Source organism: Panthera uncia, chromosome B1 (assembly GCF_023721935.1).
Source record: "Panthera uncia isolate 11264 chromosome B1, Puncia_PCG_1.0, whole genome shotgun sequence".
Taxonomy (NCBI): Eukaryota; Metazoa; Chordata; class Mammalia; order Carnivora; family Felidae; genus Panthera; species Panthera uncia.
In genome coordinates, this window is record NC_064811.1 from 170673771 (window position 1) to 170688634 (window position 14864).

The 14864-nt window shown below is 37.7% G+C and overlaps 1 long non-coding RNA gene across 3 annotated transcripts in view; it reads left to right on the forward strand.

The window, feature by feature from the left end:
- The window catches only part of LOC125923380 (uncharacterized), a 54436-nt gene that overhangs the window by 11526 nt on the left and 28046 nt on the right, over window positions 1-14864 (forward strand). For all 3 annotated transcript variants that reach the window (XR_007458012.1, XR_007458013.1, XR_007458011.1), the window contains exon 3: window positions 12258-12378. This is a non-coding gene — a long non-coding RNA (uncharacterized LOC125923380). The remainder of the gene's footprint in view (window positions 1-12257; window positions 12379-14864) is intronic.

Genomic DNA, 14864 nt, shown 5'->3' on the forward strand with positions numbered 1-14864 from the left:
TTAATTTTTAGCCATTCTGACAGGTGTGAGCTGGTATCTCATTGTGGTTTTGGTTTGTATTTCCTTGATGATGAGTGATGTTGAGCATTTTTTCATGTGTCTGTTAGTCATTTGTGTGTCTTCTTTGGAGAAGTGTCTTTCGTGTCTTCTGCCCATTTCTTAACTGGATTATTAATTTTCTGGGTGTTGAGTTTGATAAGTTCCTTATCAAATTTGGATACTAGCCCTTTAATGTGTCATTTGCAGGTATCTTCTCCAATTCCATCAGTTACCTTTTAGTTTTGTTGATTGTTTCCTTTGCTGTGCAGAAGCTTTTATCTTGATGAAGTCCCAATAGTTCATTTTGCTTGTTTCTTTTGTCTCCGGAGACATGTCTAGTAAGCAGTTGCTACAGCTGAGGTCAAAGAGGTTGCTGCTTATTTTTCGCCTTTAGGATTTTGATAGTTTCCTGTTTCACATTTAGGTTTTTCATCCATTTTGAATTTATTTTTGTGTGTGGTGTAAGAAAGTAGTCTAGTTTCATTCTTCTACATGTCACTGTCCAGTTTTCCCAACACCATTTGTTAAAGTGACTGTCTTTTATCCATTGGATATTCTTTCCTGCTTTGTTGAAGATTAATTGACCATTTAGTTGGAGGTCTATTTCTGGGTTCTCTATTCTGTTCCATTGATCTGTGTGTCTGTTTTTGTGCCAGTTCCATACTGTCTTAGTGATTACAGCTTTGTAATACAGTTTGAAGTCTGGAACTGTGATTTCTTCAAATTTGGTTTTCTGTTTCAACATTACTTTGGCTATTCGGGGTCTTTCCTGGTTCTATATAAATTTTAGAATTGTTTGTTCTAGCTCTGTGAAGAACATGGGTGTTATTTTGATAGGGATTTGAATGTGTAGATTGCTTCTGGTAGTACAGACATTTTAACAGTGTTTGTTCTTCTAATCCACAAACACGGAATATTTTTCTATTTCTTTGTGTCTTCTTCAATTTCTTTCATAAGTGTTTCAGAGTACAGATCTTTTTTTTCTTTTTTCTTTTTCTTTTTTTTTTTTTTTTTGAGAGTGAGAGAGAGAAAGCATGAATGCACAGCACAGGGGAGGGGCAGAGGAAGAGGGAAAGAGAGTGTCTCAAGCAGGCTCTGTGCTCAACCTGATGCAGGACTCGATCCCATGACCCTGCGGTCATGACCTGAGTTGAAATCAAGAATCGGATACCCAACCACTGAGCCACCCAGGCACCCCCAGAGTACAGATCTTTCACCTCTTTGGTTAGGTTTATTCCTAGGTATCTTATGGGTTTTGATGCAATTGTAAATGGGATTGATTCCTTGATTTCTCTTTCTATTGCTTCACTGTTAGTGTGTAGAAATGCAACAGATTTTTGTACATTGATTTTATATCCTGTGATGTTGCTGAATTAATGTATCAGTTCTAGCAATTTTTTGGTGGAGTCTTTTGGGTTTTCTACATAGAGTATCATGTCTTCTCAGAGTGAAATTTTGACTTCTTCCTTGCCTATTTGGAGGCCTTTTATTTAGTTTTGTTGTCAGATTGCTGAGGCAAAGACTTCCAGTACTATGCTAAATAACAATGGTGAGAAGTAGAATCCTTATCTTTTTCCTGACTTTAGGGGAAAAGTTCTGTTTTTCCCCATTGAGGATAACATTAGCTGTGGGTCTTTCGTATATTGCCTTTATGATGTTGGGATATGTTCCATCTATCCCTACCTTATTGAGGGTTTTTATCAAGAATGGATGCTGTATTTTGTCAAATGCTTTTTTTCTGCATCTATCGACAGGATCATATGGTTCTTATCCTTTCTTTTATTAATGTGGTATATCATATTGATTGATTTAAAGGTATTGAACCACCCCTGCAGTCCAAGAATAAATCCCACTTGATCATGGTGAATAATTCTTTGAATGTACTGTTGGATTTGATTGCTAGTATCTTGTTGAGAATTTCTCCATCCATATTCATCAGGGATATTGGTCTATAGTTCTCCTTTTTAGTGGGGTCTTTGTCTGGTTTTGGAATCAAGGTAATGCTGGCCTCATAGAATAAATTTGGAAGTTATCCTTCCATTTCTATTTTTTGGGACAGTTTCAGAAAAATAGGTATTAACTCTTCTTTAAATGTTTGGTAAAATTCTCCTGGGAAGCCGTCTGGCCCTAGACTCTTGTTTGTTTGGAGATTTTGATTACTGATTCAATTTCTTTGCTGGTTATGGGCCTGTTCAAATTTTCTATTTCTTCCCATTTCAGTTTTGGTAGTTTGTATGTTTCTAGGAATTTATCCTTTTCTTCCAGATTGCCCAGTTTGTTGGCATATAATTGCTTATAATATTCTCCTGTAATTGCATTTCTACAGTGTTGGTTTTGATCTCTCCTCTTTCATTTGTAATTTTGTTTATTTGGGTCCTTTCTCTTTTCTTTTTGATAAATCTGGCTAGGAGTTTATCAGTTTCATTAATTCTTTCAAAGAACCAGCTCCAAGTTTCATTGATCTGTTTACTGTTATTGTTCCCCCCTATATTGTTTATTTCTGCTCTAATCTTTATTATTTCCCTTCTTATGCTAGCTTTAGGCTTTATTTGCTGACCTTTTTCCAGCTCCTTTAGGTATAAAGTTAAGTTGTGTATTTGAGACTTTTCTTGCTTTTTGATGAAGGCTTGTATTGCTATATACATCCCTCTTATGACTGCTTTTGCTGTATCCCAAAGGTTTTGGACTGTCATGTTTGCATTTTCATATCTTTCCATGTATTTTTTTTTTATTTCTTCTTTAATTTCCTGGTTAACCCATTCCTTCTTGAGTAGGGTGTTCTTTAACCTCCATGTATTTGTGGTCTTTTCAAATTTTTTCTTGTGGTTGACTTCAAGTTTCATAGTATTGTGGTCTGAAAATATACATGGTATGATCTCAGTCTTTTTATATTGGTTGAGGCCTGATTTGTGACCCAGTATGTGATCTATTCCAGAGAATGTTCCATGTGCGCTCAAAAAGAATGTGTTTTCTGCTGCTTTGGGAAAAAAATGCACTGAATATATCTGTTAATTCCAGCTGGTACAGTGTGTCTTTCAAAGCCATTGTTTCCTTATTGATCTCCTGCTTAGATGATCTGTCCATCAGTGTAAGTAGGGTGTTAAAGTCTTCTATTATCATTGTATTGTTGTCGATAAGTTATGTTTTTTTATTAATTGTTTTATATATTTGGGTGTCCTCATATTGGGGGCATAAATATTTATAATTGTTATATCTTGTTAGATAGTCCCCTTTATTAGGATATAGTGCCCTTCTTTATCTCTTATTACAGTATTTGGTTTAAAATCTAGTTTCTCTGATATAAGTATGGCTGCTCCAGCTTTCTCTTGATGTCCACTTGCATGATAAGTGGTCCTCCACACCTTAACTCAGGGATGTGGGGCTCAAGGGTGCGGGGTTTGGCGAAAGCAGCTCCAGCCTCCACTGGGGGTGCTGTGTTGTGCACTGAAGTCTGACCCTGCTGGTGGGTGGGGGAAGATGGTATCACCCCACTCTCTTGTCTCCAGAGAGGGGAGCTCGCATGTGCTGCTGTTCAGGAAGCCCTCACAGAAAAGCAAACAATCTCCCTTCTTGTGTCCCAGGCTTCTGTCAGATCCTTGCTCTCCCCCTGTCTGTGCTCAGGCTATTGCCATGCCTGGTACCACAGTTCTCCTGTGTTTTATCTCTGGTGCTTGGCTGGGATTCAAAACTCTAAATCTTAAAGGACCCAGCATGGCTTGGACCCACTTCCCTCCTCCAGAGGAGAGCCTTGCCTCATTGTGTCTGGTGCTATTTTGTCCCAGAAAAGCAGTCGCATGGCTGTGCAGGTGCTTGGAGTTTATGGTGAAGCACAGGGAAAAGCAGTGAGCAGGTTATACGCCCTCTGTACGTGCTTCTGTCCTTTGCTGATGAATGGCTGCTCAGTGGCTCACACTGACTCTTTTGTTCTCAAAGAGGCAATAGACCCTCTTACAAACGTGCTCCAGGAAGGGGAACATTCTTTCCCAGGGTGACCCAGGGGATCCTTTCACGATGCTGTGAAGGCTTCCAGGCCTCCACTCTTCTTCCTGGGATTGCCACTGTCAGCCCTGATTGACTCTGGCAAATGGCACGGACTTCTCAAACCTCAGAATTTGAGTTCCACTGTTTATAAAAACTTGTGATAGTCCCTTCCTCTCGATTCCCCAGTCACTGGTTTTAGGGAAGAGTTTTTCTTGTGTGAACCCAGCACATGGCTCTGTCCCCCCCTCTCTTTTTGTCTCTCTCCTTTGTCCACAAAAAGGGCTCCCTCCTCTCCATGGCACCGCAGCTTTTCTTTCCCCTACTTCTTGTCTTTGCACCCCATACTTGCCACGTTCTTTTCTTTTAATTGTGCAGATTTTTCTCTTAATCCTCAGCTCAGTTTCCTAGGTGTTCAAAATGATTTGATGTTAATGTAGTTGTGTTTAAGGGGCAAGGTAAGTCTAGGGTTCTACTACTCCACCATCTTCTCTCTTCATTTCTTTAGATCTTTGTATCCTTCATCAGAGTTTTATAGTTTTTCTCATACAGATCTTATATATATTTTGTTAAATTTATGCCGAAGTATTTTATCTTTGGGAGTGCTGATGTAAATGGTGTTGTGTTTTTAATTTCAAATTCCAATTTTTCATTACTGACATATAGGAAAGCAATTGACTTCTGTATATGAACCATCAAGTAGATGTTAGCTGTAGGGTTTTTGTCAAAAAAATTTTTTTTAAATTAAGTTGAGGAAATACTCTTTTCATAGTTTGCAGAAAGTTTTGCCATGAATGAGTATTGGGTTTTGCCAAATACTTTTTCAGTATCTATTGATACCATCATGTGATATGGTCTTTCTTTTTTAACCTGTTAATGGGATGATGGATCACATTAATTGTTTTTCAAATGCTAAACCAGACTTGCATATCTAGGATAAATCCCACTTGGTCATGGTATATACTCTTTTTATGCAATGTTGTTTTCGATTTGCTAATATTTTCTTGAGGAGTTTTGCATCTATGTTCATGAGAGATGTTGGTCTATAATTTTCCTTGTTTGTATTGTCTTTGTCTACTTTTGGTATTGGAATAATTTTATTCCCTCTGCTTCTATTTTCTGGAACAGATTGAAGACAGCCTATTATTTTCTTCTTTAAATTCTTCTTTGGTAGAATTCAACAGCGAAACCATCTGGGCCTGGTGTTTTCTGTTTTGGGAGGTTATTAATTATTGATTCAGTTTCTCTAATGGAGGCCTATTGAGTTTATCTATTTCTCCTTGTGTGAGTTTTGGCAGACTGTACCTTTCAAAGACTTGGTGCATTTCATCTAGGTTATCAAATTTATGGGAATATAGCTGTATATAATATTCTTTAAAATTTTTTTTAAATTTTTTTAACTTTTATTTATTTTTGAGAGACAGAGAGAGATAGAGCATGAATGGGGGAGAAGCAGAGAGAGAGGGAAACACAGAATCCGAAGTAGGCTCTAGGCTCTGAGCTGTCAGCACAGAGCCTGATGTGGGGCTCAAACCCATGAACTGTGAGATCATGACCTGAGCCAAAGTCAGATGCTTTAACTGATTGAGCCACCCAGGCACCCCCTTTATAATTGTTTTAGGTTTATTTATTTACTTTGAGAGAGAGAGTCTCAAGCAGACTGTGTGCTTCTAGTGCACAGCCTGTCTCAGGGCTCGATCACAACCTGAGAACCATGAGATCACAACCTGAGCCAAAATCAAGAGTCATCCACTTAACCGACTAAGCCACACACATGACCCCCCCCCTTTTTTTATTTTAAAGTAAGCTCTATGCCCAACATGGGGCTCAAATTCATGATCCTGAAATCAAGAGTTGCATGCTCCATGGACTGAGCCAGCCAAGTACCTCTTTTATTATCCTTCTAATGCCCATGGGATCTGTAGTGATGGCCCCCGTTTCATTTTTATTTTATTTTATTTTATTTTTAATTTTTTTTTAACATTTATTTATTTTTGAGACAGAGAGAGACAGAGGATGAACAGGGGAGGAGCAGAGAGAGAGGGAGACACAGAATCTGAAACAGGCTCCAGGCTCTGAGCTGTCAGCACAGAGCCCGACGCGGGGCTCGAACTCACAGACTGTGAGATCATGACCTGAGCCAAAGTCGGACGCTTAACCGACCAAGCCACCCAGGCGCCCCTTCATTTTTAATAATAGTAACTTGTGTCTTCTATCTTTTATTCATTGTTAGTCTCATTAGAGATTTATCCATTTTGTTGATCTTTTCAAAGACATAGCTTTTGATTTCATTGATTTTCTCTGTTAATTTTTTGCTTTCAACCTCATTGGTGTTTGCTCTATTTTTATTATTTCTCTTATTCTATTTAATTTGTATTTAATATGCTCTTCTTGTTCTAGTTTCCCACACAGAAGCTTAGATTATTGAGTTTAGATTTGTCTTCTTTTCTACCATATGCATTAAATGCTATACACTGTCTTCTAAGCACTGCTTTTGCTGCATTCCACAGATTTTGACATTTTACTTTCATTTTCAACTAGTTAAAAAAAATTTTAAGATTGTTCCTGAAGCTTTTTCTTTGACCTATGTGTTACTTAAAGCCATGTTGTTTAATTCCCAAATATTTTGGGTTTTCCAGTTGTCTTCCTGTCATTGACTTCTAGTTTAATTCCGCTGTGGTCTGAGTGCACAATTTGTATGATATCTGTTCTTTTAGATTTGTTAAGGTGTATTTTTACAGCCCAGTATGTGGTCTACCTTGGCAAATGCTCCATGCAAACTTGAGAAGAATGTGTATCCTGATATTGTTTGTGAAGTATTTAAAAAATGTCAGATTTAGTTGATCAGTGTTGCTATTCAGTTCAACTGTATCATTATTGATTTTCTGTCTGTTAGATCTATTAATTACTAACATAAAAAGGATAGGTTTTTTGAAATGTATGATCCTCTAGATTTTAGACATTGTAGTAGGTGTGTAGCATCATCTCATTGTTGTTTTAATTTGCTTTATTTTTATTGTTTTAATTTGCTTTATTTTTATCTAGAAGCAATCTTAAGCTTACAGAAAAGTTCCAAATATAGTACAAATGATTTTTTCTCTCCTTAACTATTTGAGAATAAGTTGCTTATTTAATGTTCCACCATCCTTGATCACGTTAGGGTATATTTACTACAAACAAAGACATTTTTCTACATGACCATAGATATAACCATCTACATCATGCCCCAAGATCCTCGTAGTCAATAGTACTAAAGTTTAGACATAAACACATGCCTATATGTGTGTGTATTGCATTCATATTTATTTCTTCATATATCTGTATATATTAAAAATCCTAAATCCACACCTCCGATTCCTAATCCAACATGTCAGGGGTTCAATCTAGTTTTCTCTCTTTCCCTGCTGGAAGCTCCCTGTTGTTTTCATTTCACTCCTGCTCTGGCACCCTGGGCCACTGCAGCTTTCTTCCATGCCCGCCCGCCCACATGTTGATGTTGTTGCATACCTTCCTTGGCCCCACCTAATGGCTTTTGTACTGATTATTCAGGAAGGGAAGAGAAGAGCAGGGTGAGATGTAGGGGAACAAATGAATAGATCTGAGAAAGATTAGGAGATAGAATAAATAGGACTTGGTGATTCATCAGATGTGGAGGTGATGGAGGAATAGGAGTCAAAAGTGATACTCAGGTGTGATTCAGGTAGAGAACAGAACAGGAATAGACTTGGTGAATGTGTGGGAGTGAGGTAGAAATGTAGAATTGCAGCTCAAGAGAGAAATATGACTTAGAATAAAGATTTTCTATTCATCAGATTATATATGACATTTAGAGACAATAGAAATGGATGGAATTTCCCCAGAAATATGTGTGTGTGTGTGTGTGTGTGTGTGTGTGTGTGTGTATCACTCTAATTTAAGAGATGGGCAGAGAAGAATTGGCTATCATGTCAGGGAAGTCCAGGGAAGGCAGTCTTTTGAACCAAATGCTACCAACAGCTCAAGTAAGATAGGGACAGAAACACACTTCCTGGATTCAGCAATATGGTGATTAGTGACTTTCAACATAGTTCAAGTAGACAGGAATGTTGGTTGGTAGTGGGGGCAGCTGATTGAAAAGAAAATGTTAGTTTAGAAAGTGTGGAAAGTAAGCAAATGTTTCAAGAAACATGTCTGTGAAACAGAAGAGAAAAATAAGAGTCCCAGTGCTTGGGGGGAGGCAGGCAGCCAAAATTTATGAGAGAACTATGCCAATTTCAGTACTGATGGGAGATACTGAAGACCTAGGGATGAGGGGAAATAAATATCGTAGGTCTCTGATGAGGCTAGAGGTCAGTCATTCTCCTATTTGAGAGAGACATCACCTAAAAATTTAAAAAATGCATAATTCTTTGATGCCAAATCTAGAGATGCTGATTCCCAGGTCTAGATGGAGGCTCCTGTATCTTGTCAAGCCCCCAAGATGATAATAATGCTGGTGTTTCACAGATAATACTTTGCAAAATAATGGAAGTAAAAGGCATATAGAACACAATGATGGATTCTCTGGGGACAGAAGAAGGGATATTTAATCCTTTTAAAACAGGACCAGGTGTAGGCATATGTGTTGTTTGGGAATAGAAAGTTTAGTGGTTCTTGTCTGGTGTGTTCTATTTTCTCTATGAAATAGGAGGTGAATAGTCACCCTGAGAGTGAGGGGTCAAGAAGTTTGAAGAGAGTGGCAAAGATGGGAAATAGCTACAGTGCACAATGGGAGAGAGTGTGCACTAAGAAAACAAAGAAAGCTTTTGGAGAAGTATGAGAACCCAGCTGACATTTATAAATCATGAACTTATTGTAGCCACTGTCGGCATTGTTTTTCAAATGTCTCTAACTGAGGCCAATATCCCAGTGTTAGCACTGACAAAATGCTCAGTTGGGTTGGTGTAGGGTCTGTGTTTTTGAAGTATGAAAGCTAGAGAGGTAATAGCTTTGGTGTCAAACAAAGATTTTGAAATGATGAACTCCAAAATGAAAAAGAAAAGAAGTGAAGGCAGGAGGAGTCTAATGAGGCAAAGAAAAATAAGTCATGGAGCAGAGGTCCCAGCGAAGCCCAGAGTGGAAGGACAGAGCTTTGCGGTCACCGTGGGGATATGTAATTGGAAGATTTCAGAGTTCCAGCATGCTTGGTGAAGCTAAACTGTGTAGAATGTGGTCATGGGAGTGGAATAATAAAGTGTAGCGGAGGTGAAGGTCACTAGTGATGAAACAGATCAAGAAATGTCGATGCCAAGCCCTTTGGAGGGCTGTGTTCAATAGCTTTACATCTATCTCTAGCACACGAGAAATAGGAAGTGCCGACTATGCAGGTGTTGGTATTTTTACTCTGAATGTGAATTTAAATCAACACATTACTTCTGTAGAGAAAGAGGCTATTTCATATGACCTCTAATTACAGAATGACTGTGTCACCTCAAGGAACCCAGAGGCCCAGAAGTCAGATCACTTAGGTTACCTTACTCTGCTTAGTAGCTTAGATAAAGGTACTCATACAATATCATTCTTTTCCTCATTGTGAGTAACTTGAAAATTGCTCTATAATAGTGTTTTTGTAAGTATGGTCCTCAGACCCCTTGCATAAAAATTACTTGGAGGTGATAGTTAAAAATGTATACTCCTGGTATCACCACTAGACCTTTTTTAAAAAAAAATTCTTTTAATGGTTATTTATTTTTGAGATAGAGAGAGAGAGACAGAGCGTGAGTGGGGGAGGGGCAGAGAGAGAGGGAGACACAGAATCAGAAGCAGGGTCCAGGCTCCAAGCTGTCGGTGCAGAGCCCGACATGGGACTTGAACTCATGGGCTGTGAGATCATGACCTGAGCCGAAGTCAGACACTTAACCAACCCAGCCACCCAGGTGCCCCTTAATAAAGTTGAACAGAGAGGGGGACTGAGATGGGTGCAGCTAGAATTTGTATTTTCACTAGATCTTCCAAACATGTTTATGCACACACTGCACAGACACGCACACACCTGTGTATGCATGCTTTCCATGTGCGAGGGGCATGTAAGTCCATGTTGCTTATGCATGGGACCCATGCACAGACCTGCATTCTGTGAAATGTGCCCTCTCTGTGCTTCATGACACACGTTCCCATACTAGCAACTCTAGCTCCCTTTCTCACATCCATGCTAAGACAGCTAATACAGGGAGCAATAAAGTGACTTCCAGCATATTACTCTGAGGGGTATGGAATATTCTCCAGGGGATTTTAAGCAAATATTTTTACAGATTTTACCTTTGGTTGAATTACAGAGCTGGATTCCATGATGCCTACCCCCAGAGAGGACATAATCTTTAAACTCTAAAAAATAAACATTACCTTAACTGATTTTGTTCTTTAAACAAAAGCGTATATTAGTCAAGGGTGAATGGTAGAGAAGAATTTCAGGTTTCCAAATGTCAAGAAAGAGACAGCATTGCAGCCTACTTTAAGAACAAGCCACCTGTTCTAATTAACATTTTTATCTTTGACATTTCCTGACTGCTTTTATATGTCCCCGAGGCTATTACTGTAATTTAAATTTAAAAATAAAAATCCAATATTCACTCTTACCCTCATTTTTATAGTTCAGTTAATCCCACCTAGTTCATCTGCTTTGTTGATTTACATCGCTTATGCCACTTATGGAAGGCAATCAGGGATGCTTACAACATTTTGCCTGTTTAGTTTAATGTTATAATCATCTGAGATGAAAGTATCGGTTATTCTCTTCCAATAGCAAACTCAATAAATTCTCTTCCTTGGGCTTAATGTGGTGTCCTCTTATTTCAGTTTGTTTTCCTCTCTTTCTCTTTATTCCCAAAAAGCATTGCATTTGTTCCCATCCTTCATTTCTTATTCAGCATCTGGATGTGGCCATTGACACCCATCAGGTTGTCAAGAACTTACTTGAAAGTTCTCTGGCTCCCCCAGCCCCTACTGTTTTTAAAAAGGATTCATAGAAAAACTTGAAGAGGCAAAGTTATAGCCAGTTTACATTTTGCAGCTGGTTTGAACTTCAAGGAGCATGTAGTGGTGTGATATTAAAAGAAAAAAAAGGTGGAATAAATAAAATGGTCATTTATTGAACAATGCTTTATGCTAAAATATACGTGAAATGTGCCATAGTTTATTGCATTTAATCTTCAAAATTTTTGCTGTTAGGATTATGCTTACTATTTTTTGCAGATCAAGAAATAGGTTAAGGTATCCTTTTTCATCAAATATCCCCCAAACCACCTATATTTTCAATATCTGTATCTTCCCAGCTTCCTTCTCTTATTATATAAACATGTTAAAAATCTCAGAACCTAGGGGCACCTGGGTGGCTCTGTTGGTTAAGTGTCTGACTTTGGCTTAGGTCATGATCTCATGGTTCATGGGTTTGAGCCCCACGTCGGGCTCTGTGCTGACAACCCAGAGCCTGGAGCGTGCTTCAGATTCTGTGTCTCCCTCTCTCTCTGTCCCTCCCCTGCTCATGCTCTGTCATTCTCTCTCTCTCTCTCTCTCTATCAAAAATAAACATTAACATTTCTTTTTAAAAAGATCTCAGTACCTTCAGAACCTAAAGAAACAAATCTTCTTTGATTGCAATTCTGTATCACTGGGTTTCTTCATAGCCAACATCTCTGAAGGAGCAGCCTTTGTCTGCTAGAAAGTCTTCGTTTTTGCTTCTTCACTACTCCTAGTTCATTCTTAATGGACAGCAATCTGGCTTCAATTGTACCCTTCCAATAGCTAAACACCTGCATTAGCACAAAACCGTAGGCCACTGTGGTCTTCATCTTGCTGCCCGTGCCCCCATTAAAGAACTTGACTCACTATCATGGTTGTTATCAAGATTAAAAGAGTTAATTCAAGAAGTTGAAGAGTGTTCATGGTATAGAAAATATGTATGTATTTTATTTCTGCATGGTATCCTGTTTTGACATCTTAATAATAAAACCTTCCTGGTTGGGGAGAGACTGCTTCTCCCTGGGCTAACCAATTCTTACAGGTCACCGAGGGCCCAGTAAAGAGCATGGCCTTGATATATAAACCAACCCAGAGCCACACCTCCTGCATCTGGTCCCTGCACACAGGAGGCAATATTCCTCTCCCTTAATTATCCCAGAGCCAGGTACTAGATAAGTAGAGACCACCCCTATTGCCCCAAGCCCATTACAATGATTTAAATTGGCCAGTCCTAAACTATTTACCATTCTTCACCTTTCCTGCAGAAACCCCAATGGAGGCCATGGCCTAAGTGCTCCCCACTTCTTGTCTGCTGCCTCCTGACTACTCTGGAGTTTCTCCATGATGGTGCTGGGTGGTGTGCTCTGTCTCCTGTCTCTAGGACCTGTGAGTATTACAAACTCTGTTTTCCTGAACCTCTCCTCTGTCTCTTCCTGTGGCTCTGCTTGACTGACCATCTCAAAAACAAATACAAACAGAAACCCTCATTCAATGTTACATGTTATTGATATGTAATGGCGGTTGTTATTCCTAGGCTTTTATGAACACAGTGATCAGGGTCTCTATTCACCTTACAAATTACACATTTTTAGCTTCTTTTACTAGTTTTTATTTTCACTGCTGCCCTTAGACTTGAGGCAATTGCCCTAGACTTGCCCTTAGACTATTTTCATTGCTTGCCCTTAGGCAAGAGGGATCTTTTCCCTGGGCTTCATCTGCACATTTTAAAATATCAGTTATATTAAGATATAATATATGTACAATAACATTCGTTAATGATCAGAGCACAATTTGATAAGGTTTGATAATATATATAGAGACGTGTGACCACCACCATGATCATGATATAGAACATTTCCATCATGCCCAAAATGTCCTTGTGCCTCTTTGGAATCAATCTTTTCCCCCTTCTCTTGGTCCTTGGCAACAATTAAACTTTCTGTCATAGTTTTATCTTTTTAAATTGTATATAAATGGAAACTATACAGTATTTAGGCAAAAGATTGTATCTGGCTTCTTTCACTTAGCATAGTGGTTTTGAGATTCATCTATATTGTTTACCATCAGTTGTTTGTTATATTCTATAGCTGAGTAGCATAAGGTTATTTTTATTCAAATGCCAGGCAGTGAACATTTATGTTGTTTCCAGTTTTGAGCTATTATGAACAAGTGCTGTAAACTCTTGTCCTTGTGTGGACATGTTTTTTATTCTTCTGGAGTAAATATCTGAAAGTAGGTAAGTAAATATCTTCAAAAAGATACTTGAATCATATGGTGAGTGGATGTTTGTAAGAAAATGATAAACAGTTTCCCAAAGTGGTTGATATCATCTTGCGTTTGTGAGCAATCTATGAGAGCTCCCATCTCCCCGCATTTCTTGCCAGTACTCAGCCTTTTTGATCTAGTGAATGTGTTGTGGCAACTCTTTGTGGTTTTACTTAGCATTTCCCTGATGATTAATGAAGTTGAGCACCCTCTTATGTGCACGTGTCATTCTTCTTTGACAGTGTTTCTGTTCACATCTTTTGCCCATTTAAAAAAGTGGTTGTTTTCTTTATTTTATTGATTTGTAAGAGTTTGTAAATATTCTAGATATAAGATTTTCTCTTACATTTTCTTCTAGAAGTTTTGTAGTCTTAGATCTAACATTTAGGTGTATGGTTTATTTCAATGGGAGTTGAGGATCGTGAGATATATAGATATAGGTATAGATATAGATATAGATATAGATATAGATATAGATATAGGTAGATAGAAAGATATAGATAGACATAGATATAGATATAGATATAGAAATAAATAGATAGACATAGATATAGATATAGATATAGATATAGATGCACATATATCCAATTGTTCTAGCTCCATCTGGTGAAAATTCTATCCTTTCCAAATTGAACTACCTTGGCCCTTTGTCAGAAATCAATTGACCAAAAATTTGTGGGTTTATTTCTGGCATCTATTCTGTTTCACTGAACTGTCTTTTTCTAGTTTTTAAAAAATGGAATCTTAGATTATTTGACACACATTCTTTTCTAATATAAACATTTAATGCTAAAATTCTTTCTAAATGCTGTTTTAGCTGTACCTCATACATTTTTGTATATTTGCATTTTTATTCAGTTTAAAATATTTTCTAATTTCTCTCACGATTTTTTTCTTGGCCCGTGTGTTGTTTAGAGATTATTTAATTTCTGTTATTTGAGAATTTTTTCCAGATATCTTTTTGCTAGTCATTTTTAGTTTAATTCTGTTATAATCAGAGAACATACTTTGTGTAATTTTAGTCCCTTTAAATTTTTCATCTACTTGTTTATCGGTATTGATAGAAGAGCATTGCGAACTGCTACTGTGATACTGATTTTGTTTATATCCCTTTTCAATTCTATTATTGTGAATTTGTTTGTTTTTCTTTTTCAGTCCTGCCAACTTTGTTTTATGTATTTTGAAGCTCTGTTAGTATGTGCATTAAGTTTAGGATTAGTATGTCCTCTGGGTAAATTAGTGCCTTTAGTATTATGAAATATTTCTCTTTATTCCCGAAAATATTTTTTTGCTTTGAAATCTTTGTCTGATATTAAAATAACCACTCTAGCTTTTTGTAGATTAATGTATTCATTGTATATCTTTAAATAGTCCATTCTATTTCAAGGAACTAAATATGAGAAAAATATATTTTATATTTTCCCACATATTTATTATTTCTGGTATTATTCATTTCTTTGTGTAGTTCTTTTTTTAATGTTTATTTTATTTATTTTGAGAGAGAGAGAGAGAGAGAGAGAGAGAGCGCACAGGCAAGGGAGGGACAGAGAGGGAGAGAGAGAGAATCCCAAGCAGGCTCTGCACCATCAGCATAGAGCCCGATGTGA